General features: G+C 43.9%; 1 protein-coding gene across 3 annotated transcripts in view; it reads right to left on the bottom strand.

The window, feature by feature from the left end:
- The window catches only part of lrrc7 (leucine rich repeat containing 7), a 146,930-nt gene extending 122,310 nt beyond the window's left edge, over positions 1-24,620 (bottom strand). For 2 of the 3 annotated variants that reach the window (XM_056258862.1, XM_056258865.1), the window contains exon 1: positions 20,970-21,289. The gene's annotated coding sequence lies outside the window, so the exon portion shown is untranslated. Of the gene's footprint in view, positions 1-20,969; positions 21,290-24,543 lie in introns of those variants that run through there. The other variant, XM_056258864.1, reaches the window with a different exon arrangement.
- Positions 24,621-24,827: the final 207 nt, after the last annotated feature.

Below are 24,827 nucleotides of genomic sequence, written 5' to 3'. Positions count from 1 at the left end.
GATCACAACTACTATGAATAGCATACGCTTCAATGACACTGTTCTCTATGCAATTTATATGAATACGTTATTATTTGCAATATTTTGCTCAAAATGGACATGTTAACTCACTCACTCAAGGGGAAAGCATAGTGCAAAACATTGTTTTTAGAAGCCTTTGTCTGAGGCTTCGAGGGATGCAAAGGCAATTCAGATGACTGTACAGAAATAAAGTAAAATTAATATAACGAAATAAGAGATCAAACAGTTTTGGTAAACCACAAATGTTCCTAAAACAGTTTTGCTCCAGCGGATAACATCTCATATCCCATTTTTAAAGGCCGGTCATTCTCTGGGAATGTTGGGAAAAATCCGGAAATTCACACCAGTGCGGGCATACCGAGGGCACATAGGTGGAACTCATGAACACACTTCTGAAACATAAAATGACAAACAGACCCTATGGTTTCTTGAATTTCACAGACACAATGAAGAACACAAGTACATAATCAAGAGCAAATACAGGAAAAAGTCATGTGAAAGTTGGCAGCACTGTGATTGGCTGATTACCCTGTCAATACCATTCATCATGTCTGCAACTGGTCCACAAATTGGTCAAAGAGGTGGAAACAGACAGACTAATTAAAAAAGTTACTCACAAAAACTTAACTCACAAAACGTATATATATATATTTTTTTATAAAATTACAATTTAGAAAAATGATTATTTTTATTTTTTTCTTTGAGATAGGACAATACAGATAAACGAACGGAAGCGTAGTAGAAAATGGGATGTGGAAAGGTCCTCGAGCTGTAAAACTAATTTTACACATTACAATGAATTAGAATTATTATAATGAAAAATGCATAAACTTGATGAGAATTTTATGTGACTTGGTTATAATAAATAGTACTTTACTTGGGGTCAGTAAGATTTTTTTTTTAAATTGATTAATTCTTTTAATTCAGCAAGGCCCCGTTAAAGGTATTGTAGGTAGGAATTTTATAAAAAAAACTTTTTTCCAAATTTGTTTAAACTTTCTGTATATATCATTGCATAATTAACATGTAAGTACTCTGATAAAAAGAGTATAAAAATCGAGTGACTCAAGACCGTTTAATCTGCACTAAACACAGCTCATTATTTCCATCCGGGACGAAACAAAGGATTGGCTTAGGCGACTGTCACTCTCTCGCAACCATGGCAACCACCCTTTTGCCACACAGGACCTGCCCACTTGCGCGTATCCGTTTGATTTGAGGAATTCAAGAGGCACGGAACCTGGAATAGCAAAACAATGGCAGAGAAAGACCAATCAAAATTCACATATGCAGTTTGCGAAGGCAAACCAGGCAAAAAAAGGAAGACAGTAACGTTACTAGAAAAGGTAATGAACAAAAAGTATTTGGATAAACAACGAGATAAAACGCGTGTCAATATCGGCGTGGCTTTCCAGCGATGGCGAGAACTGAGACCTCAAGGGGCTGAAAAGTGACGCATTGTGACGACCTCCTCTGCTTCGCCCTCGACCCCGGATCTGTCCTCGAGCTGACGATGCGGTACTTGTCTCTGGAGTGTAGTCCTCATCAGAGTCAACAATGCTTTCATCATGGAAACTCTTACATGCAGAACACCATATATGTTATGAATGTTACACGAAATTATCTTCATCACAGTGCAAATGATGGCAATGGAAAAACGTGTATCATGCAACCTGTTTTTAGCTTTGCCTTATAGATAATAGCTCGTTAGCGAATAAATAAATATATATTTTAAACTTTACCAATAGCCTATCAATATGCTAGCTTGATAGTGAGTACTAAAATACATCTTATTTGTGTCACAGTCTTCGTCTGCACCTGTCTGTCTTAGTCATCTTCACTACACTTCCCAGAATCCTTCTTGTCTCCACACCTGTACTCACTCCCTCATTATCCACCTGTCCCTCGTCATCATCATCTGTGTCACCTGTCTTCACCTCGTTAGTGTTCATTTGTCTCTGTATTTAGTTTGCTTCTGTTCATTCAGTCTTGGTCGGTCGTCGTCTATGTATAGTGGAATTAGTATGAGTTTTGTTTGCCTGCCTGTACCTGTTTTGAGTTTGTTATCAGTAAATGTTTAAATTGGAGCCTTCTTGCCTCAGACTCTTCTTCAACCCGCACCACAACCCTGACAGAACGACCGACCACAAAATAACTGAAGAGCCGACCTAACAGAAAATGGACGAAGCGAGTCAGATTCTGTGTTCCATCTCTCAAAATGGCCGTAAGATTGAATCCTACTTGAAGGAATTTATAAAGTACAGCCATCTAACCACGCTTACCGATCAGCAGTTGATGGATTTATTCTGGATTGGATTAGACCCACACTTCCATTCATGGATGCCACCAGGAAATCCCGGTCTAACCATTGAACAGTATCTGGAGGCCGTGTTAAGATGGTGTGGCTCACCGTTCATGGTCAGTATTGCTGATAACTCTGTCGAGCCTAAGCTCCCCACTACCAGCCCAGTCAACAGATCAGTCTATGGGAGATCAAGACTGATGTCCAGCTTGGCATATTACCCGCTGATATCAGTACGTGCAGTCAGGAGGCTCATTGTCCCAGAGTTTCATCCTGCAGAGACCGTCCGTTCAGAGATTCCTTCACCGCTGGTTCCGTCCAGCCCAGCCGAGCCTGCACCGCTGGTTCCATCCAGCCACGTCCAGCCAGCGCTTCACGTCCAGCCGGAGACCGTCCAGCCGGAGACCGTCCAGCCGGAGACCGTCCAGCCAGAGACCGTCCAGCCAGAGACCGTCCAGCCAGAGACCGTCCAGCCAGAGACCGTCCAGCCAGAGACCGTCCGGCCAGAGCTTCGCGTCACGCCGGCCGAGCCAGAGCCTGTTCACGTCCCGTCCAGTCCGCTGGTTCCGTCCAGCCCGCTGGTTCCGTCCAGCCCAGAGACCCCTTCACCGCTGGTTCCGTCCAGCCCAGAGACCCCTTCACCGCTGGTTCCGTCCAGCCCAGAGACCCCTTCACCGCTGGTTCCGTCCAGCCCAGAGACCCCTTCACCGCTGGTTCCGTCCAGCCCAGAGACTAGTAATGACTCTGTCACTCTCCCCATTAATTTTTTGGGGGGGGGCCATAGGGCTCCGCCATGGCCGCCCGAAGGGTCCTCACCGCCATGGCCGCCCGAAGGGTCCCCACCGCCCTGGCCACGCCCATGTCCTGCTCCGCCCTGGCCACGTCCTGCTCCGCCCTGGCCGCCTTCACGTCCTGCTCCGCCCTGGCCGCCTGCACGTCCTGCCCCGCCCTGGCCGCCTGCACTTCCTGATCCGCCCTGGAGGCTTCCCGTCCCACTTTGGACACGCCCTGGCCAGCCTTCAGGGCGCCCGCCCCCCCACCCCATTGATGTTCTACGGCGCGAGGTCGCGCCTTGTTGAAGGGGGGCGTTCTGTCACAGTCTTCGTCTGCACCTGTCTGTCTTAGTCATCTTCACTACACTTCCCAGAATCCTTCTTGTCTCCACACCTGTACTCACTCCCTCATTATCCACCTGTCCCTCGTCATCATCATCTGTGTCACCTGTCTTCACCTCGTTAGTGTTCATTTGTCTCTGTATTTAGTTTGCTTCTGTTCATTCAGTCTTGGTCGGTCGTCGTCTATGTATAGTGGAATTAGTATGAGTTTTGTTTGCCTGCCTGTACCTGTTTTGAGTTTGTTATCAGTAAATGTTTAAATTGGAGCCTTCTTGCCTCAGACTCTTCTTCAACCCGCACCACAACCCTGACAATTTGTTTATCTTCATTATGATAAAGTTAGATTTTTTTACTACATGTGATTCTGACATGATGTCACTACATGCACTGCGCTCCTTCCTCTCCGCTCGTCTCAGGCTTTTACAGTCTATGGTCTCAGGTAAATAATGCGTCTTCAGCTCAGCGGTCGGAGTCACGCATTCATGTGTTTTTGGGGCGTGGCTTTGGAAGGAGCCCAGAAGGGAGGGGGTGGAGTGAATGGAAATAATGAGCTGTCTTTAAAACAGTCGTGAGAGGTCTACAGACACTCGATTTTTATACATTCTTTTTCAGAGTACTTACATTTTAATTATGCATTGATATATACAGAAAGTTTAAACAAATTTGGAAAAAAGTTTTTTATAAAATTCCTACCTACAATACCTTTAAATTAATCAAAAGTCACAGTAAAGACATTTATTTATTTATTTGAAAATGTCTAATAAATGTCTGCTTTTGAATTTTATATTCATCAAAGTTTCTTCTTTGAAAAGCTTGTATGTGGGGTTTAGACATGACTTTAAAGTCGGCATGAAACGGAAGTTGAGATTGTCATTTTTTCCTTGTTGTGACGGATATCCGAGTGAAATGGCTTCTGAAATTAGAAAAAAATGTAGGGCGGGGCTTGATTTCGTCCTTCGGGAATTGATTGGATCGTTGGAGGTTGGGCGTTGCAAACAAAATGGAGGCAGATTTGAATGTATCTTCTCTGAGAGGCGGTGCACCAATAGCCGCACCCTCATCGGCTCTGGCCGCACCCTTTCGCCATTGCACGTGACCGAAAGAGAAGAGAGGTCGTTTCGAGGGGGGAGGGAAGGGTAATGTACTTGATTAAAGATTATAAGGGTACATGAATAAAAAAAAAAAAATGAAGTGCACAGATAAATCATTTATAATAAACACTACAATATTACATATAAAAAGAAGATTTGTCAAATTTGATTTCATGCCGACTTTAAAACGTGTCAAGTGAGTAAGGCTCAACTCTTTTTAGCATGTCCACAAACAAATTTGATGAAGAAGACCGTGCTTTATCGAGGTTCTGCTGATTGGAATATGGTTTCTTTAAATATAAGAATAAGTCCATATGCTTTTAGATAACTATGATTTCCATTACACGAGAGTAGATGTTAAAACTTCATGCTGATTTGTACTCTGCTTTCGCCATGATAAGCAACACTAAGACGTAGTTTTACAGTAAACTATGCTTCTCCATCCATTTACACTTCTTTTCATATGGTGGTGTGACTCCCCTTCTGTCCGGCGTTAACGGCTGCAGTGTACTTGTCGCGTCAGCACACGCGACGGCAGCAACTACAGTGGACCAGCACGACAACCGTCTGGATTGAGCAGAGTAGGGGACATCTCTAGGGTCTTCAAGTGGGCACCTTCCGTCCTCAGTGTTTCGTCGACTAGCCCACGACACCTCAAGAGGGCTCGACAGTGACTCTGGCGTCCCAGTGTCACCCCCCTCCGTCCCCCACTCAACTCAGCCCAGCTTACTGACCTCTACATCCCTCCTGCTGCTGACATCCTAACCACAATCTCACAATCTCTCCGCAACCCAACCATACGCGCCAACCCGTTTGACTAAGGCTGTCGAGCCCCACTGGTGCGTTAATATGCAGTTTCAGTGGCAACGGTTCCGTATGGCATACCACCTACCACCGAACGTAATGACTGTAAATACTATACAACCTATACAAATAAACCAACAGACTCAAGTTTTTCAAGAATTCTACGAAACCGTAGCGTGGCGGCCTGTACACAGCCAGCTAGAATCTTTCCGTCTCAACCACAGCCAGTTGCTGCTCCTTTCTGCTGCTTCAGATAAGTTCTTTACTGTGCGACGCAACTCTTGGCCACTGAATCCGACGTCTCTGAGGTAAAGATATGCTTACAAATATGTGTTGTATGTGTGCTGCTACTTTAAATGACTGAATTATTTCTTTGTCACATTTTTGCGTAGTGCTGTTATACTCAGATTAATGGAAACACCAAAACCAGGGTCCGAAATTAACTTTTTGGCTCACCTGCCACAGGGACTGGTAGATGAAAAAATCCACCAGCCAAGCATATTTTTTACCGGCCAAAATAATAAACAGCCTTTTTGTGTCACATATACATTAATTTATATATAGGCTATATTTAAACATTTTTGTCATATTTCTGGTCTATTATTTTCCATTTTTACTTTTATTTACACACATATTACACAATTTACACACATTAAAATAATATTTTTGTGGTGGTGCCTATATGAAAATAGTTCTGTACAAATTAAATGTATTAATTGTATATTTAATAAAATATATGCAATAATATATTATAATTATTTAAAAAAAATATTTAGTTTTACGCTGCCTATTTTTTTTTTACTCCATTTACTCTGACTGATCCGATCAGGAACTGAAGGACTGGAATTAAATATCTACTCGGTTACTATCGTAACCTCAGTTCCCTGAGATAGGGAACGAGTATTGCGTAGCTATACGCAGTGGGGAAACTCCTTTTCCTCGATTTACTGAAGCCTATATGTAAAACGCATTTGCAGCTGCACAGCACACTGAGCGTCTGACCCGCTCATAGGCTGTGCTGCAGCAACTGCACATCCAATGGCGCGGGCGAATCTGACGCACGACCAATGACCTAGCCCAACGTCAGAGCCCGTCGAGGGGGCGTGGCCCAGCCTATATAGACCCCCGTATTCGCCATTATAGCTGGTGTATACGACTGAAGCGTCAACGTCACTAGTTACCATAGTGCGGCCGGCTACGCAATACTCGTTCCCTATCTCAGGGAACTGAGGTTACGATAGTAACCGAGTAGTTCCCTTTCGAACGGTCACTTCGTATTGCGTAGCTATACGCAGTGGGGACACCATGCAAAACGCTGCACCCTGAGTAACTGGTTGCCCTGCCACTCAGGACCCCTGAGCTAACAGAACAAGCCAGAACCCAATAACATATGCATATACATGTGTATATAACAGACCAGACACAGTCGGGTCTGAATAATATATATATAAGTCAGTAACAACTAACAGAATATACTAACAAAACCAGACACCGTCGGGATTATTAGTATAACCTTACTACCGGCCGAAGCGGGTTTATATAATATGTATGTGATTATGCACAGTAATTTTTGTAGATAAGACCAGCCACTGTCAGGTCTCAATCATACCGAAAGCACCTTCGCCTGCAGGGAAGGTACCTCCATATTATAGAACTTCATAAATGTGGAAGGCGAGGACCAGCCGGCCGCATCACAAATATCTTGAATGGGAAAACCAGATGACCAAGCCCACGACGAGGCCATACCTCTGGTCGAATGGGCCTTGACACCTATGGGGCAAACCTGACCCACTGCGGTGTAAGCCAAAGAGATGGCATCCACTATCCATCTAGACAGTCTTTGCTTAGTGACTGGATCACCCTTAGATCGGCCCCCAAAGCAGACAAACAGCTGTTCTGATTGTCTAAAAGACGCAGAACACTCCAAATAGATTCTCAACGCCCTGACAGGGCAGAGAAGATTAACCTCCCCATCCTCGGCAGAAGGGGGAAGGGCTAATAGCGTAATAACTTGTGCTCTAAACGGCGTTGAGAGCACCTTGGGTACATAACCACGCCTGGGTTTGAGAATGACTCTGGAGCAGGGGCGTCATGCAAGCCAAAATTCTGGGGGGGCACAATCTGAGACGTTGCAATTGTTTTCTGACGGGTGATATGGATCATGTTAGGAGGGGTCAGGGGGTTTCTCCCCCTGAAAAATGTTTAAATTCTGGCTGCTAAACATACCATTTCAATGCAGTTTGGGAGGGACAGAAATACCTTAACGGAGCTAGCAGCAACACTCCTCTATCTGATTCTGAGGACTAAGTTAAAGTATCTATTTTGTAAGTTTATGTAAAAGACAGGTTGATGAAAGAACTGTAAGCTCAAATTCAAAAGCTTCTGAAGTTTACTTCATTAAAGCATGTTTACACACACACTTACTGTACACTTAGGCCTACTACACATGATTTTAAAAACAGTACCATTGCAGTTTTTATGTTATGATTTTAAATTGGTATGTGACCTAAGAACGATCTTACATTAAAGGTAGCCTACATAAAGGTGCTGAGGTCTGACTTTGTGGTGCTCTGAAATTAAATTATTTTAATATTAATATGTGATGAAGGACTTTGAAAGAAGTTTGACAGATTTCAGTGCTGAATAAGGTTAACACTACCCCGTTTATTTGAAAATGGTTAATATTTGACAGAAATGTAAAAAAGTAATCAAATCAAATGCAATATGTATAGCGATCTGTATAACTGTAGGGATTTGGGGGGTAGTCCTACTATGATATTAGACTACTACATTAAAAGATAATGAATTTCAAACCTGAACGAAACATATTTTGTAATTCAAAGATCTAAGTGTCATTAGTCTTTAGTCTGCCCAAAAAAAACCCCATTAAAATCATGAACTCAAATGTCATTGTGAAAAAAAAAAGTGTAACTGTTGTAACAGTGTGTAGGCTAAATCAGACCTTTCAGGCTATAGCCTAACGCTAATAAGCCTTATGGCAAAATTATTATTACAACTAAATTGTCAGTCATTAAATAGGAAAACTAAATAATTTTGTAGATGATTTGCTTTGTGTAGGCCTAAGCCGACATCAGACATTATAAGGCCCGGACGAAGTATTTTTTTTTGCACACAGTGATGCGACCAATCAATCACTCCTTTAATGCGGCGTTCACACCAGACGCGAATAGCGCGTCAAATTCGCACCTACCGCGTCTAGTTATAGCCTACGCGTGAACACTTTGAATCCATTCGCGCGTCAAGAGCAAATGACGCGCGTAAAAAAACTAAAGTTTAGACTGGCTGCCTGCACATTCACTGTCCTCGCGGCTGCGGCTGCTGCAATTGGAAGGGGCTGACTGCAGGACGACTCAACTTCCACGGACAGTTTTTAATATTTTATATCAAGATTTTGCTTTAGTATAATTTTCGGGACAATTAAGGCCGGTTTCGGGATTCGGGACAACAGCTTAGATTTGGGGACTGTCCTGAATTTTTCGGGACTTCTGGTCACCCTAGGGTGGAAAAATCTGAGGGGGCACGTGCCCCCTCACTTTGAATGGGCATGACGCCACTGCTCTGGAGTCATCCAATCCAAACTCCAAACATGCAGGACTCACTGAGAGGGCCTGCAGATCTCCCACTCGCTTGATAGATGCCAATGCCAACAGGAGAGCAGTCTTTAGCAAAAGTGGTTTTAGATCAACCGTCTGGAGCGGCTCAAAAGGTGGTCCCCTCAGGGCCCTAAGGACCGTGGAGAGGTCCCAAGGCGGCTCCGAAGGGGGCCTGGAGGGGTTAATCCTCCTAGCACCCTTCAGAAACTTTACCACCAGGTCATTCCTTCCTAGTGATTGGCCAGCCACCAGAGCATGATGCGCTGCGATGGCTGCCACATACACTTTGAGCGTGGACGGGGTGCGGCCCGCGTCCAGTAGCTCCTGCAGGAAGGAGAGCACCACCGAAACCTCACATGACTCTGGGTCAATACGATTTCTCGAGCACCAGCTGGAAAAACCCGACCACTTTAAAGCATAAAGGCGCCGAGTAGACGGGGCCCTTGCTTCAGAGATAGTGCTTAAGACCCTGTCAGGAAGGTCTCCGGATACTTGTTTAGGGGCCACACATGGAGGGCCCATAAATCGGGTCGGGGATGCCACATCGTTCCGTTGGCCTGTGTGAGGAGATCCTTCTTCATCGGAACAGGCCAGGGGGTCGTGTCTGACAACTGAACCAGTTCCGGAAACCAAGGTCTGGATTTCCAGAGAGGAGCCACCAGAAGGACTGGGCATCCGCTCTCCCTGACCCGCTCGATAACCTGTGGGATCATCGAGACGGGGGGAAACGCGTAAAGGGGGCGGCTGGGCCAGAGATGAGCCAGCGCATCCCTGTTTTTCGAGAAAAACACCCTGCAGTGGGTGTTGGCTCTCGAGGCGAAAAGGTCGACTTCGGCCTCGCCGAACCTCTCCCATATTAGTCTGACCGTCTGAGGGTTCAGGGACCACTCGCCTAGGGGAGTGTTGCCCCTTGAGAGCATATCCGCGCCCACATTCTGGACGCCCGGGACATGCGCTGCTCTCAGAGAGCTCAGATTGGCTTGTGCCCACATGAGGAGGTCCCTCGCCATAGCGTACAGGTTGCCTGACCTGATGCCACCCTGGCGATTTATGTAGGCCACCACAGACACGTTGTCTGTACGGACCAAGACGTGGTGACCCCTGAGGTTTGACAGAAAAGCTTTCAGGGCCAAACCAACTGCTTTCATTTCCAGACAGTTGATATGTAAGCTCTGCTCCGTGCTCGACCAGAGGCCGGAGGCAGGCTTGCCCTCGTGCAGCGCTCCCCAACCCATGTTGGATGCATCTGTAAAAACCACTTTCCTCCTGGAAACTTTCCCCATGGTCACCCCCTTGCGGTACCAGTCCTGAGCCCGCCAGGGAATCAGTGTTCTCAAACACCCCTGATTCACCATAATGCGCAGGCTGCCTGACTGCCATGCATGGGTTGGCACACGGCGTTTCAGGAGTACTGATGATGCAGCTGCCATTAGACCAAGCAGTCTCTGAAACCTCTTCAGAGGCGCGCGCTCGCGCGCCCTGAATGCGGCTACCAGTGTCTGCACAGAGAGCGCGCGCTCTTGAGTGAGCCGCGCTTTCATTGTCACCGAGTCTAAAACCGTGCCCAGAAAGACCACAGTCTGGCTGGGGTTCAGTTCGCTTTTGGCAACATTGATTGTGAGACCCATGCACTTTAAATGGCTGAGAATCAAATCCCTGTGAACTATTAGTTCGTCTCTCGACTGCGCTAGCACCAGCCAGTCGTCGAGATAATTCAGCACACACACTCCCTGGCTTTTCAGCGGGGAGAGCGCTGCATCCATACATTTCGTGAATGTACGGGGTGCCAGAGCCAGACCGAATGGCAGAACGGTGTATTGATATGCCCTCCCCTCGAAGGCGAATCTCAAAAATGGCCTGTGACGAGGGTCGATCTGAATATGAAAGTATGCATCTTTCAGATCCATTGAAACAAACCAGTCCCCCGGGCAAACCTGCGCGAGAATTTGTTTAAGTGTTAACATTTTGAAAGGCCGTCTCATGAGAGCCCTGTTCAAACGCCTCAGATCTAGTATGGGTCTGAGCCCGCCGTCTTTCTTTGGAATTAGAAAATAGCGGCTGTAAAACCCCGAATACATTAGCGCGGGAGGGACTGACTCTATCGCTCCTTTTGCTAATTATTCCTGAACTTCGGTGCGAAGCACGTGATTCACGCCGCTTCTCACCGATGTCTCGATAACCGCCTAGAATTTCGGGGGTCTGCGAGCGAATTGCCTCGCTTTATAGTGTTTATGACCCAACTCGACACACCAGGGATGGCTTGCCAGGCCATCACTCGTGTGGCTAGGGCGTGACACACTGAATGGGGGGGACCGCCTAACATAGGGGGACCTGATACCCTTATAATGTGATTTGTGCACATACTGAGTGTTTGACTGACTGTATAGGCTTTTGCCCGGGGGGAAGTCAGTGTTACAACAGGGCGGGGGCCGCCTAGTGAAGGGGGACCGTGAACCCGTGTGTTGTGATTGTGAAACATGCTCTTTTTGTGCTTTATTTGGGTCGCCGTGAAAACGGCGTTTGTTTGCAGAGACGCGCTCACTGCTGCGGGCCTGTTTACAGTAATAAAATCCCCAGCCGCCTGAACTGAACAGGGAGCTATGGGAAGTTTTGCTGGTTTCTTCCGAGGGTGGTCCGGCAAGCGCGAGACACGAGCCCTCTCTCTTTCCCCTCCGTGCTAGGACGACTTCGGAGGCGCCTGGTCGGCCACGGCGCTGGGTCGAGGGCCTTGACGCCTGGGGAGTGGGTAGCGCTTCGCGGGCCTTGACTGGCGCTGGCTATCAGCCGCAGGGCGGGGCTGAGAGGCCTGTTTCGCCGGCTTGGCTGGATGAGGCGAAGGCGGCGGCTTAGGCTTGCTGGACGCGGAGCTCGAACGTTTCGGCAGGAAGTGTCGCATGGCCTGGGACGCTTTCTGTGCCTCCGTGTACCTCTCCGAGAATCCCTTCACCGCCGGGCCGAAGAGACCGGAGCTGGACACCGGGGCGTCGAGAAACCTCGTTTTGTCGGCCTCCTTTGATTTCGGTGAGGTTAAGCCACAGATGGCGCTCGAGCACGACCAAACTAGCCATATTTCTGCCGATGGCCTGTGCTGTAGACTTAGTAGCACGCAGCGCTAAGTCCGTAGCACTCCTCAGGTCCCGAAAGGTCTCCGGGTCCGGGCCAGCCTCGTCCATGGACCGGAGGAGTTTGGCCTTGTAGACCTGCAACACGGCCATCGTGTGCAGGGCCGATGCAGCCTGACCGGAGGCGGCGTACGCGCGTCCAGCGAGGGCTGAGGTGTTACGGCAGGGTTTGTTGGGATGAGCGGCTCTAGCTCGCCAGCTAGCTGCAGTGTTCGGGCAAAGATGAGCTGCCCCGGCCTCTTCGAGGGGCGGCAAAGACTCATAACCCTTTTCCGCTGCGCCATCCACGGAGGAGAGCGTCGCGGAAACTGCGGATCCCACACGTGCTGAGTATGGAGCGCGCCAGGCCTTGGTTAGCTCCTCGTGGACCTCGGGGAAAAATGGCGCCGGTTTGTGACGCGGGGCCTGCTGGCGCCCCTCCAGAAACCATCCATCCAGCCGACTACGAGGCGGCTCCTCTGGCGAGGCCCACTCGAGGTCCGCGACGGCCTTCGTCAGGATCCGAAGCATTTCGGCGTCGGAGTTCGTCCTGGTCGCTAATCCACTGGCCACCGATTGAGAAGCGGTGACGGGGTCGAGAGAGCCCGGCGACTCGGCCTCAGAAGCGGCGATGGATAGGCTGTCGTCGCGCTCGAGAGATCCGCCGAAGGAGACGAGGCCCGCCACGTGTGGGGGGGGGGGGGGGGGGGCGCTGGTCTCCTGCGAACAGGACCGGTGATGGCGTTTGAGTCGGAGAAAGTGAAGCACGCAGGGACGCGGCCGGCGTCCGTTCACAAATCTCCATACCCTCCGGTTGCCGTTGGCTGCGACGCTTCTTCTTCCTCGGAATGGAAAGCGTGGTTGAAGCGGCCTCGCCGTCCCGGGAGAGAGCTAGCCGATTGCGCAGCACGGAGATAGGCATGCTGTCGCAGGCCTCACATCCGCCGGCAGAGAGAGCATTCTCTGCGTGGTCGACACCCAGGCAGGAAATACAGCTCGTGTGCTGGTCTGCCACGTGCAGACGGCCTCCGCACGTGGCGCAGGATGAACGAGGCATACTGAAAAGAATTCACAAAATAATAATGCAAAGGATATAGGATGTCGCCGGATAGCCACAGGTGAGACGGCGTCAGGAGACAATCGACGTGCAGGCGAAGTCTGCTGAAGAGAAGCTCGCTCAGGTTGAAAGGCTTGTTCGACGGCGAATACACAGTAAAAAGCTCCGGGACATGTGTACTTTGTCGCTTCAGTCGTATAAACCTGCTATAATGGCGAATTCGGGGGTCTATATAGGCTGGGCCACGCCCCCTCGACGGGCTCTGACGTTGGGCTAGCTCATTGGTCGTGCGTCAGATTCGCCCGCGCCATTGGATGTGCAGTTGCTGCAGCACAGCCTATGAGCGGGTCAGACGCTCAGTGTGCTAGCTGTGCAGCTGCAAATGCGTTTTACATATAGGCTTCAGTAAATCGAGGAAAAGGAGTTTCCCCACTGCGTATAGCTACGCAATACGAAGTGACCGTTCGAAAGGGAACAGTTGTTTTAACCATTCATTAAAATGAATCGGTTCAAATGAGTCATTAGTTCGTGAATTGGACGTGTCATTATCGGATGTGTTCGCGTTGTGTGATTATCCCGGCAGCAAGGACATCCCACAAGATTTGTGTCAACACAGAAAACACTGGATAGGTTTTTTCGTTTATTTAAAGTGTGGTTTATGTCAGCTGAATGTGCGGAACGCTTCAGAGAAGATAATGTATTTTAGCACAATTCACACCCAGCGGTAATTCAGGAAAAAATATATCCGAATGCTCGACATGAAATGGTCTTCCGACCTTTTACCATCGTGTCGATTTATTTTGAATAATATGTGACAAGGAGAGAGAGCAAGACGGCGCTAAGAGAAAGAGTGCGTGCGCGCGACCGGGGCTCTCTCTCTGCTCGTGCTTCAGTTGCGCCCTGTCACACGCATTACTGTCGTCCATTACTCACAGATCAAATAAGACTATGGCGGGACAAAAATTCGCTTTGGAGCAGGAGGAGCATCGATAAGAGGACTCGTTAACGTTAACTCGTTACATTACTATTTTGGTACGAACATTCACCCGCCCGTGGGGCGGATAGCCTTTTGAGATTTACTCGCCAAACGGAAAATCTACCCGCATTTGGCGCTTGGCGGGTGTCAATTTCGAGATATATCCAGCTGCAGACCCGCAGCACCACCAGTTTCAGAACCCCAGCGCCAGAACCGGAAGTGAGGGAGGGGCGGAATTATTTACAATGACACAAGCATGGTTATTTTTGCAAGTATTTGAAAATATTTAAAATTGTTGCACCTTTTAAATAATATTTAGGGTATGTTTTTATTACACAGTGAGTAACTGCTAGTTGTATGAACTATAACTGGTATGTGACAAATAAAGAGCAAGACAGCGCTCGTGTTGTTTGAAGACGTGAGAGTGCGCGCACGGCCAGGGCTCTCTGACTCTCTCTGCGCCCTGTCATGCGCAGCAGTCATTCTATTCTACATCACTCACCGATCAAAATAGGCTTTGGCGGGACACAAATTTGCTTTGGCGGCCGCCAAAAAGCGGACAATCTGACGGGTTTTAGAAGATTTAATACAACCTGAAACTAAAAAACAGACCCGGCCTCTATTTGAGACCGGCCTTTATTTACCCAGACCTGCAGCCACACCAGGCGTGTAAAAGAGACAAGTACGGTACATTTTTATTGTTTCTTTTAAAACAATGCCGGATTTTCTCTCTCTTTTTAGATTTTTGACATTATTTTACATAAAGAAAAATGCATGCTGCACATGTTCTTGTGAAATAAAGTATATTTTATATAAAATGACCATAAGTTTCAAGTATTATTTTTCACCATCATGATCAGGAAGTAACTCTCATAATACAATGAAACGGATAACTATATAGAATTAAATTACACAAAATCAATGTTTTAAAATGCTTATTGTACTATACCTTAATGTATCATTATTATACGTATAAAGTATGACGTTTCGTGTGTAAAAATGCCGTTTCGTGTCTAAGCAAATTACGCTCCAAAACGTTAGGTGGCGTTACTCGATTTAGAACGTAAGCTCCGCCCCTCACTTCCGGTCCTGGCGCTGGTGTTAGAACGTAAGCTCCGCCCCTTACTTCCGGTTCTGGCGCTGGGGTTCTGAAACTGGTGGTGCTGCGGGTCTGCAGCTGGATACTATTGTTAATTTCGGACCCTGACCAAAACACTATAATGTGGAAGAAATACAGTTTGGTGACTTAATTGGAGAAATTGTATTTATTTGTATAGGTTTTTATCCTTTTATTGTTTTGTCGACGCCAGGAAGATTAGCAGCCACTCTATGGAAGCTAATGGGGATCCAAATAAAGAATAAAGAATAAAATAAAGAATCTTTAAAATAAAATTATCACAGTTTCCACAAAAACATTAAACAGCACAACTGTTTTCAAGATTGATAATAGGAAGCAATGTTTCTTGAGCACCAAATTAGCATATTAGAATGATTTCTGAATGATCACATGATGGCACTGAAGACTGGAGTGAAATTCAGCTTTGCCATCACAGGAAAAAATTACAAGAAAACAATATCATTTAAAAATACTTCACAATATTACTGTTTTTACTGTGCAGATTTGTTGAGCATTAGAGACTAAAAACAAACATTTGTTAAGTAGTGTATATTTCTATAAATAAATATAATTTATATTCAATTCAATTCAATTCACCTTTATTTATATAGCGCTTTTTACAATACAGATTGTATCAAAGCGCTTCACAGTGATAACATGAAAACAATATAACAAAAACAATATAACAAAGTTTGTTTCTAAAAGAAAATTGCGTCAACGTCCACCTAAGTAAGGCAGATCAATAATATTATTGAATATTAAATGTCCCCAACTAAGCAAGCCAAAAGCCAAGGCAACAGTGGCAAGGAACCAAAACTCCATCAGGTGACAGAATGGAGAAAAAAACCTTGGGAGAAACCAGACTAAGTCGGGGGGCCAGTTCTCCTCTGACCAACGAAGGAACAGTGCATGATTCGGGCAGCATTACAAGTCAGATTGGAATCGGAACATTTAGAGTATTTGTCCATTTCCATCTTTTGGAAGTCCAAGTAATCACGCCGGTATTAAGACGAGTTGTTGAGGATCAGTGCCGTCCACCATAGAGAGTCCATATCGCCCGTGCTATGGATTTATATGTATAAAATGTATATGTATAAAAATATAAATATAGTATTGGTTGGTTGTCATTAAAGATAAAATAAAGTTACATTTGCTAAACGCACTACACTTTAAACATAAAATGGAACAGGAACATGAATTCATATTGGGACTTTGCCTCCCCACTGGTCCCGTACCATACAGCAGCTAATGCCTTTGCTGCAGGTGGAAAGTGAATGACAGACTGAGTGGATAAGCATGCTGAATAACTTTTACTCAGCTCCTCAGAAATTTCCCTCAGCTATCAGTCACCCTTCTCACACACAGCAGGGGCCGCTCACAGCCTGCCATTGCAGAGCAGCACAACTGGAAGCCCCCACTCTCTGCCTCTCTCTCCGCAGAGTAAGCTCTTACACTGCAGACGCCCACACAACACTGAAATCAAACCTTGTCCGTAGGCTGAAAAGCCGAAAAACTGACTTTTCTACCAGTGTACAGAGAATCATGACAGACTGACAGACAGAAAATCAGAAAGCTTCATCATAACCTCAACGTAGCGCTCATGAGGTAAACCTAAGTAGGAAGTAGATCGCAAGTCATCGAGGAACATTGAAAATTATGCATCACGCAGACATTCTTACCTACAGTAATGATTCAAAAGGTGAAAACTTGTGGGTGTTTTCATGACTGGCAAACCACATCACAACACACAACAGATGGGAAAGTAACACTTCAACAAACACTTCAACAAAGAACCGTTATGTCCACTGAGAAGACAGCAGATGCATTGCTTTGCTCCTAGTTGTGAAGTCACATAGTGAGTAAGGGTGTTCCAGATCTGCAATAATAGGCGATAATTATAATAAAGTGCTAAACCTCCAGCATTCTGCTGTGTATGTGTGTGAGAGAGAAAGTGTTTATGTGTAGGCAGGCCTTTCACACAGAGATGATGCTGCACCATGGAAACCTGTGCAGATATCTGCAGCTAATTATGCAGCGACCCGCTGACAGATATGAAGAGGAAAAAGCACCATGGAATTAAAGTGCCAGCTCTGGCTGCCTCCATTCTCCACACCACTAGTGAGAAAATGTGTGTGTGTGTGTGTGTGTGTGCGTGTGTCTGTGTAAGAGAGAGATAGGGAGTAAAGACTTTAAAGAGCATGGCATGATGTAATCAAGCAACTTCAGTGGAAATCCTGAAAGTAATGCTTAAAATGCTTAAAAATGCTTGAAGAGTAGTAGTGTTAAACTGAATAAAACAAACTGTGAACAAACGCTCCAAAGGTCCAGTAATAACTTAATTCCATGCAAATAACAAACTTTGTTTGTTACCATCAAACAGTTCGGACATATCATAATGTCTCAGCACTCAATGTACTATATATATATATATATATACAGTATACGCATATATACTGTATACAGACATTAGTGATACATATCTCTAACTACTAAACAAAGACATGGGTTGCATTCCCTAAAACATCTGCTGAACGGATAGATCTGTACTGGTAATCCACACCTCTTTAATTATTTAGTATGTTGTGAATTTAATAAACGCCGCTCTTTGCTCTATCATAATATACATTAAATGATTAAAAAAGCTGAGTATTTTAGATGGGACAAGCGTATGTAGGTCGGGGTGACCTAGTTGACAGAAGACCTACTTTAATCTGATTGGCTTTATCAAGGCGATCCAGTCCCTGCAATGTTGCTTCCTTCAAACCAGGTCTGTTTATGTATCATTAGTTCTGAAATCATCATCATAAACTCTGAAACATGCAGAAGCCAGGACCCGTATGCGCATTAAAATGAATACATTTTGATGATGCATGGCAATTAATAATTGTGACTCACCTGATTATTAAACATTAAAAAGAGGTTTTCTTGATTAATAATTGTGACTCACCCGATTATTAAACATTAAAACGAGGTTTTCTTGATTCGGAAACAACAGGGAAGTTTTTACTGATACTTTCTGCTCTTTCTAACATGAGACCCAGATAATTTAGCTGACTCTTGTTGGGCTGCTGCCCAGTCAAGATGGTTTCAGATGGATTTCTGGAGGAAAACATTCCAAGGATTTGGTGACCTTGTGAGGGAGTGATGAGCCTCTCTAAGGCACTGACTTCAAGTCTTTCAAACCACCTTTTTATCCATTACCAAACCATGTGGACAATTAGGATGTTATCATATAATGGACATTTTAAGCAGGGACGGACTGGGGCTAAAAAACAGCCCTGGACTTTCTCCCAAATAGGCCCATCATCCAGCCATTCGCCCCTAGCCACTAGGATGTCCTGATACTATGCCACAATACTGTAACCTATATCAGACAAGGTATTCACAGCAAGTAATATCTCAAAAACAATGATGACAATTGGGGGTTTGTTTATTAATGAAGCCTCAGTCTTCAAATAAAAACAAAAAAATGTACAATGCCATTCCATCTGCATTGAAAATAAAATACAAATAATGAAAAGTCACTGGCTACAGAAACCCTAATTACACAAATTTGTAATTATAAAACATATAGTTACTATATACCAGGGGTCTCCAACCTTTTTGTGTGCGAGGGCTACCTCAAGTGATAAAATAATCTAGAAGGGCTATACTCAAAAATATTTATTATACATATAACATGGTGGTGTTTTTTTACCTTACCTTTACTTTTAATTTTAACTTTTTTACTTTTCACCATCATATGCGAAATAATAAAATATCTTGATATTCTGGTTCAACAATTCCTGAAAAATTTGTAATATATATATATATATATTATTCTCTAAAAACCTATTGTAGCATAAACATTTAGTATAAATATAATGCAAAATAAATAAATAAACTGCCATAACTTCTAAACAAAAACATTACTGCATTACATTTAATAGCCTACATTTATAGGCCTACATGACTATTAATATAACAGCATTTTTAATATGAATACAGGCACATTTCTGCCAAAAAAGTTTGTTTTACTAAGTTACAGTTAATTCATAAGTTGTGGAGTGAAATGTCTTCTAACTTGTTTGTTCTTGGAACAATGTTTCACCTGTTTTTTTGCGTCAAGATGTTGAGAATATCAGCGCTGTTTAATCTGGCTTTTAACTAGCTTAAATCACAGCCATCTGTGGGTTTATAATAGAGATAGAGAATTCTGCGCTGAATTGAAATGCTTCTCAGTGGATCGCGCAACTCTGTGTAATAATGTTCGCGTGATCGAGATCAGTCCGCACAGCTGCTTCGGCCGCGATCGCAGTTTTTTTGGGCCGAGCTGATAATGCTCCGCGCTGGCATCCAACTTAAAGGTGCATTGCTGCCACCTACAGTACTGGAGTGTGAAACAGATTAGTGGGGGGAAAAAACAGGTGATGACTGCGTGTGTGGCGGGTGGGCCCGCCGGTCGTCCTGGAGTACCGGCCGTTCTGTGATACTCCAGATCACACAGATGGCCAGTCCGCCCCTGATTTTAAGAAATTCTGGGTAAATAAAAAAGGCAAGTGTATACTAAATGTTCATTGAGCCCTATCAAGCGAAATTTGTTCTGTGACCAAATAGTACTCTATAAATTCATTGTGTATCAATCTAAATGCTTATTTGTCTGACCTACAACAGGTACATGCAACAAAAATTAGAAACAATCATGCAGCTTTTATAGTAGGCTAATACAGGTAATTGATTCTCATACTTTTGCACTAAAATTCTAAGTAGTGATTACGGTTAACTTCATATCATTCGCCCACTCTCAGAATTTGCCCTTTCAGAGAACTTTGGGAACACATTTAATAATCTGTGAGCTTAAACCACTTTGCTTTAATTATGGGCTAAATGTGTCCGCTTCAACATTTAACACGACATAACTATCAAATTGCTCCCACTGAGTTTCCTGAATCATCTCTCAATAAAATAAGGAGGCTGTCATTTCTGACAAGATGTTTCAAACCTCTAAACCTGCAAGAAACTTATAACATGTCACCTATTTCTGAAGGTGATTCAGATTCTGTCCCAAGAACACTAAACATTTCAGAGGTCCCCAACACATTCACTATACTGCAAATACATACATGTTAACTAGAGTGAATATTTAAAATAAATAAATCATAAACTAAAATGGGTTGGCATTAATGCAGCCATTTTGGATGATATTTTAAAAACAGACAAATGACAAATTATCTTAAAGTATCCCACTTCACGTAGCCTATGATACCCATTTCTGAAGGGACTGAATGACATTACACTGTAGTTTTATTTATTTTATTTTATTTTGCTGAAAAGTTATTCAACTTCCTCTTTTTGGTTCTAATAACACCTAAGCATACACATTTAAAGGGGCAAATTAATTTAGGTAATCCTTTTAAGCAACAGTGCCAAACAGAACTTGGATTAACATGCCTGCACTGCGTTTTTGAGTAAAAACTAGTTTTTGATGCTAGAAATTACAAGGGAGATCAGATCAACAATATTAACTTTACTACCTAGCAAAAAACCCTTTACGCCTGAACTCCTTAGGGTCAGACAGAGGGGTCAACACTAAATCAGAGGTGGATCTGAGCATTTGAGACATGTACCCGCAACATGCGCAAAGCTCTGCTGACTTTGAGTAGGCGTTCTTTCATTTCAGCCAGCTGCGACTCAGTGCAGCAGATGCCTGAACATTCAAGCACTGTCACTGTAAAACGCGTTCTATAAAGAGCAAAAGAAAAATGTAAAACATGCACTCAATTCCTACTTACCGCATGGAGCAGTTTGTTCATTTTGGGACTGAATGGTTCGAAAAAGACGTTTTCCAAAAACGGAATTCGGCTCCCTTCCCTTCCAAAAATCCAGTGGAAATAACAGCGGGTCACGTTTTTAATCAAAAACGACACAATTCTCTATGTTATTAACCATCGTGCCTCCTTGTAGACCGTGTCCATCCCCTCTGCATCGTCGGTGCGGTTCAGTGCAATGGCTGCGCGCGTGCATACAGTGGTCTGCGGACGGACTCCCACGACGTCAATCAAACAAGTTCACCTACGCTTCACTCCTGAGTGCGAGGATTGGTTATGAAGTTGCATTATGTCTTAAATTATTCTCTCCGCCATATTATTCATTTAGCACCTCCTGTTCGCGCATGTTTACAGGCCACGTGAGTTTATATTTGTAAACCGTCTCGCGCACCTTTACTTTCTAGTAGCTAGACTAACAAACAGCTGTGAGCATAACGGGCTATTTGGTTGTGTTAGTTTAAGGCAAGCATTATTATTATTATTGAAGCACATTCGTGATGTGATTCGGATGTAAGCAATATTAGCCTATATTAAGTACGATTGCGGCATTTTCTTTAACAGTTAAAAACACAATTCAGACGAAAATCGGCCAATTAGTTAATATATTTCTTCTATAAAAAATAGTTAATTAAGCATCTGCAATCAACGCATTTATTAAAAGCCGGTCTGGCATTGAGCGGATCACAGATATTTATTTCCCCCGCTCAGAGTTCTGTGATCACTGGCTCCAGCTCTCTATTCCGGGTTTTTATTTCAGCATTAGTGAGAGAAACCACAAAATATATTATTTGAAATATTTATTGCACTAGGCCTACATATCACACAAAATGTATGATTTCTAAAGAATGCTGGAGAGCCCAAAAGGAAATCAAAACAAAAAGTTCGATATTTCAAATAAAATATTTCCAGCCCTCATAATCTTACATGATTTTTCAGCAATGTTTCAATTAATCACAAAAGTCATCAAGCTCAAACAGCGCTAGCAATGCAGCGATGTGGGTTTGATTTCCCAGGTGAATGCACGTAGGCTACTGGTTAAATTCCCATGACTATCTGTCATTTGCTTTGGATAAACTTTGCCAAATGCACAGTGTAATCGTGAGGGAAGCTTGCCTAAACTGTTCTGGACTAAACCTGGCTTGGAATCCAACACTCCTCAAATGAATCACCAATTATTAGACTATATAATTTATATAATGTAATTATTTACTCAACCCCCATTGCAAATCAGGTTAATTTACAGACTTTTAGCTGTTTGCAAAGAACAAATCAAACAAAATTGAAATACCTCAACACAACAAATGTTTCAAGTGGTTTCCCCAAATTCAATGGAAAATGCAACTTTTAATGATTTTGGCAGTCTCAAAATTATTTAACCCCTCATGGCAAGCATCTTTAGTACTATGTAGAACACCCTTTTGCTGTTATGACCTGCAGCAAACGAGATGTATAACCAGACACAAGCTTCTGGCAGCGTTTCTAAGGAATCTTAGTTCATTCCTCGTGAGCAATGGCCTCCAGTTTTTCTATGGCATTCAAGTCAGGTGACTGTGATGGCCACTGTAGAATCTTCCAGGACTTCTTCTACAACCATTCTTGGTGGTATCTGGTGTATGCGCGTTCTTGATCATTGTCCTGTTGGAAGGTCCAAAGATGCCCATGTTTCAGCTTCCTCATTGACGGCATGACATTTTCTCCTAGGATTTCCTGATACTTCAATGAATCCATCTTGCCTTCCACACGCTGCAGGTTTCCAGTGCCAGAGGATGCAAAGCAGCCCCAGAGCATCACCAAGCACCACCATGTTTAACTGTAGACAGAGTGTTCTTTTCAGCATGCATATTCTTCATCCTCAAGACATACCGCTGATCCATAGCACAGAAAAGTTCCAGTTTTGTTTCTTTGAGCACTTTTCTTGTGCTTTTGAGTCAGTAGTGCTGTACATCTTGGAGTTGCCACTAAGTCTTGCTGCAGGTCTTTTGCTTGAGGGTTTTTCTGAACCTGCCTTCTCAGAAATCTGGTTGCAGCCATTGATAGCTTCCTTTTGCCCTGTCCAGTGTAACCACTGTTCCTTTACGTTTGAACTTGCGAACTATGTTTCCAATGGTGTCTCTAGGAACATTTAGTGCCTTCACTATCTTTTTGTCTGTTCCTTGTTTGTGAAGGGTGATGCTATCTTTTATTAACTTTTTGGACCATTATTTTGACTTAGCCATATTTCTAACATGCAGTCAAACGTGGCACTCAACAAACCCAGCCAGTTCAGATATTTCATGTGTTCTAGCTCAAGCACACCTGGTGCAACTAATGAAGCTCTTGGTTAGTTGCATCAGGTGTGCTTGAGACAACACCTGTTTTGCAGATTTGTGCTGTTGTGAGGAATTCTATTAAGGGGGTTGAATAATTTTACATACAGCTGTCATGACAACTCTCGGAGTGTTTGTCATGGTAATGGTTATGACCATGTTGATATTTGGTCTTGGCTGAATAGATCTGCTACGCCGCTGCTGTTATTGTTGTTGCTGTTGATTATTTCTGCTGCTGTAGAGCAAGTATGGGACTAGCTTCTGCCAATACAAACACGACACGTTGCTGCAAGCAAGACATGCTGCCGCTGTACAAAATAGCATACATGAACTACCCATAGCAGATCTATACAGGTGGAGCTGGGGAAGGTGGAGGGTTTCTGAAAGCAGGCTGCACTGCTACAGCAAATGCTGACCAATGTTAAAAGGTTGAGCAGCGAGCTCATTGGCTACTGATACAGCATGAACCAATCAACTGTGCTCTATAGAGAATAATGTGATTGCAAGCAGATTGAGTTAAGGACCTATCAGCCTGCGCCATCTAGAGTTTCATGTCAGAACTTTGTGTTCATATATAAACACAAACACATACAGGACCTGTCAAAAGTTTACATTACATTTTAAAATATATTCAAATAGAAAACTTCTTTTAATTTGTAATAATATTTCACACTATTGCTGTTTTACTGTATTTTTGATTAAATAAGAGAATTCTTTCAAAAACATTAAACATTTCCAAACTTTTGACAGGTCATATATGTTTAGTTAGATAGTTCCTTGTCTCATTTGTGTGTGAAAATAAGAAATATTGTGCTGTGAGAACACTAGACTATACCGCTCTATGATATTCATTACTGTACTCAGCCATCATTACCATGGCAACTATAGATCATGCACAAAATACACCAGTGAGCCACTTTCCCTTTCACTGAGCAACAGTAATTTTGTATCTCTTTTGCATCACAGAAACTCAGAATAGCCTACAATGTATTATAGATTACGTATACTGAGCTATTTGAAGGTGCTTTGCATTACATAAGAAATAAACGTAGCTGGCCATTTTCATATTCGATATTATCTAAACTGATTAATTTGTCATAATGCCATAAACAGCTTGAATAAACTGATGCCACATACCAGCATTCATTCAAATGTAGTCAACTTATACTTAAATGATAGAGTTAAACTTGCACACCGCAATAAAGAATGAGCAAAAAGAATGAACAACAGACCTGATTTTGAAGCTTCCTGTTTTCTCACATAATATTTCAAGCCATTGGATTTTATCCACAGGGCAAAAACTGTTGTCTTATATTTGAGAGTTTGAATGGCGTGCTGTTCCTTGAATATCTAGACTTCAGTTACAATCACTTTTTTCATTTTACAGTAACAACAGGCCATCAGCTAAGAGAAATACACATTGAACACTGATGTATACTGTACAGCAATTGTTAGGAGGTTATCTGACTTAAGAGGATTCTGCTTTATTTTACAGTTGCTTAGCAACAGCCTGATC

Source organism: Rhinichthys klamathensis, unplaced genomic scaffold, assembly GCF_029890125.1.
Source record: "Rhinichthys klamathensis goyatoka isolate OS25496 unplaced genomic scaffold, OSU_Roscu_1.1 h1tg000160l_1, whole genome shotgun sequence".
In the NCBI taxonomy this organism is placed as follows: domain Eukaryota; kingdom Metazoa; phylum Chordata; class Actinopteri; order Cypriniformes; family Leuciscidae; genus Rhinichthys; species Rhinichthys klamathensis.
Note: the sequence above shows the minus strand (reverse complement) of the source record. Positions and strands in the feature narration are given on the sequence as shown.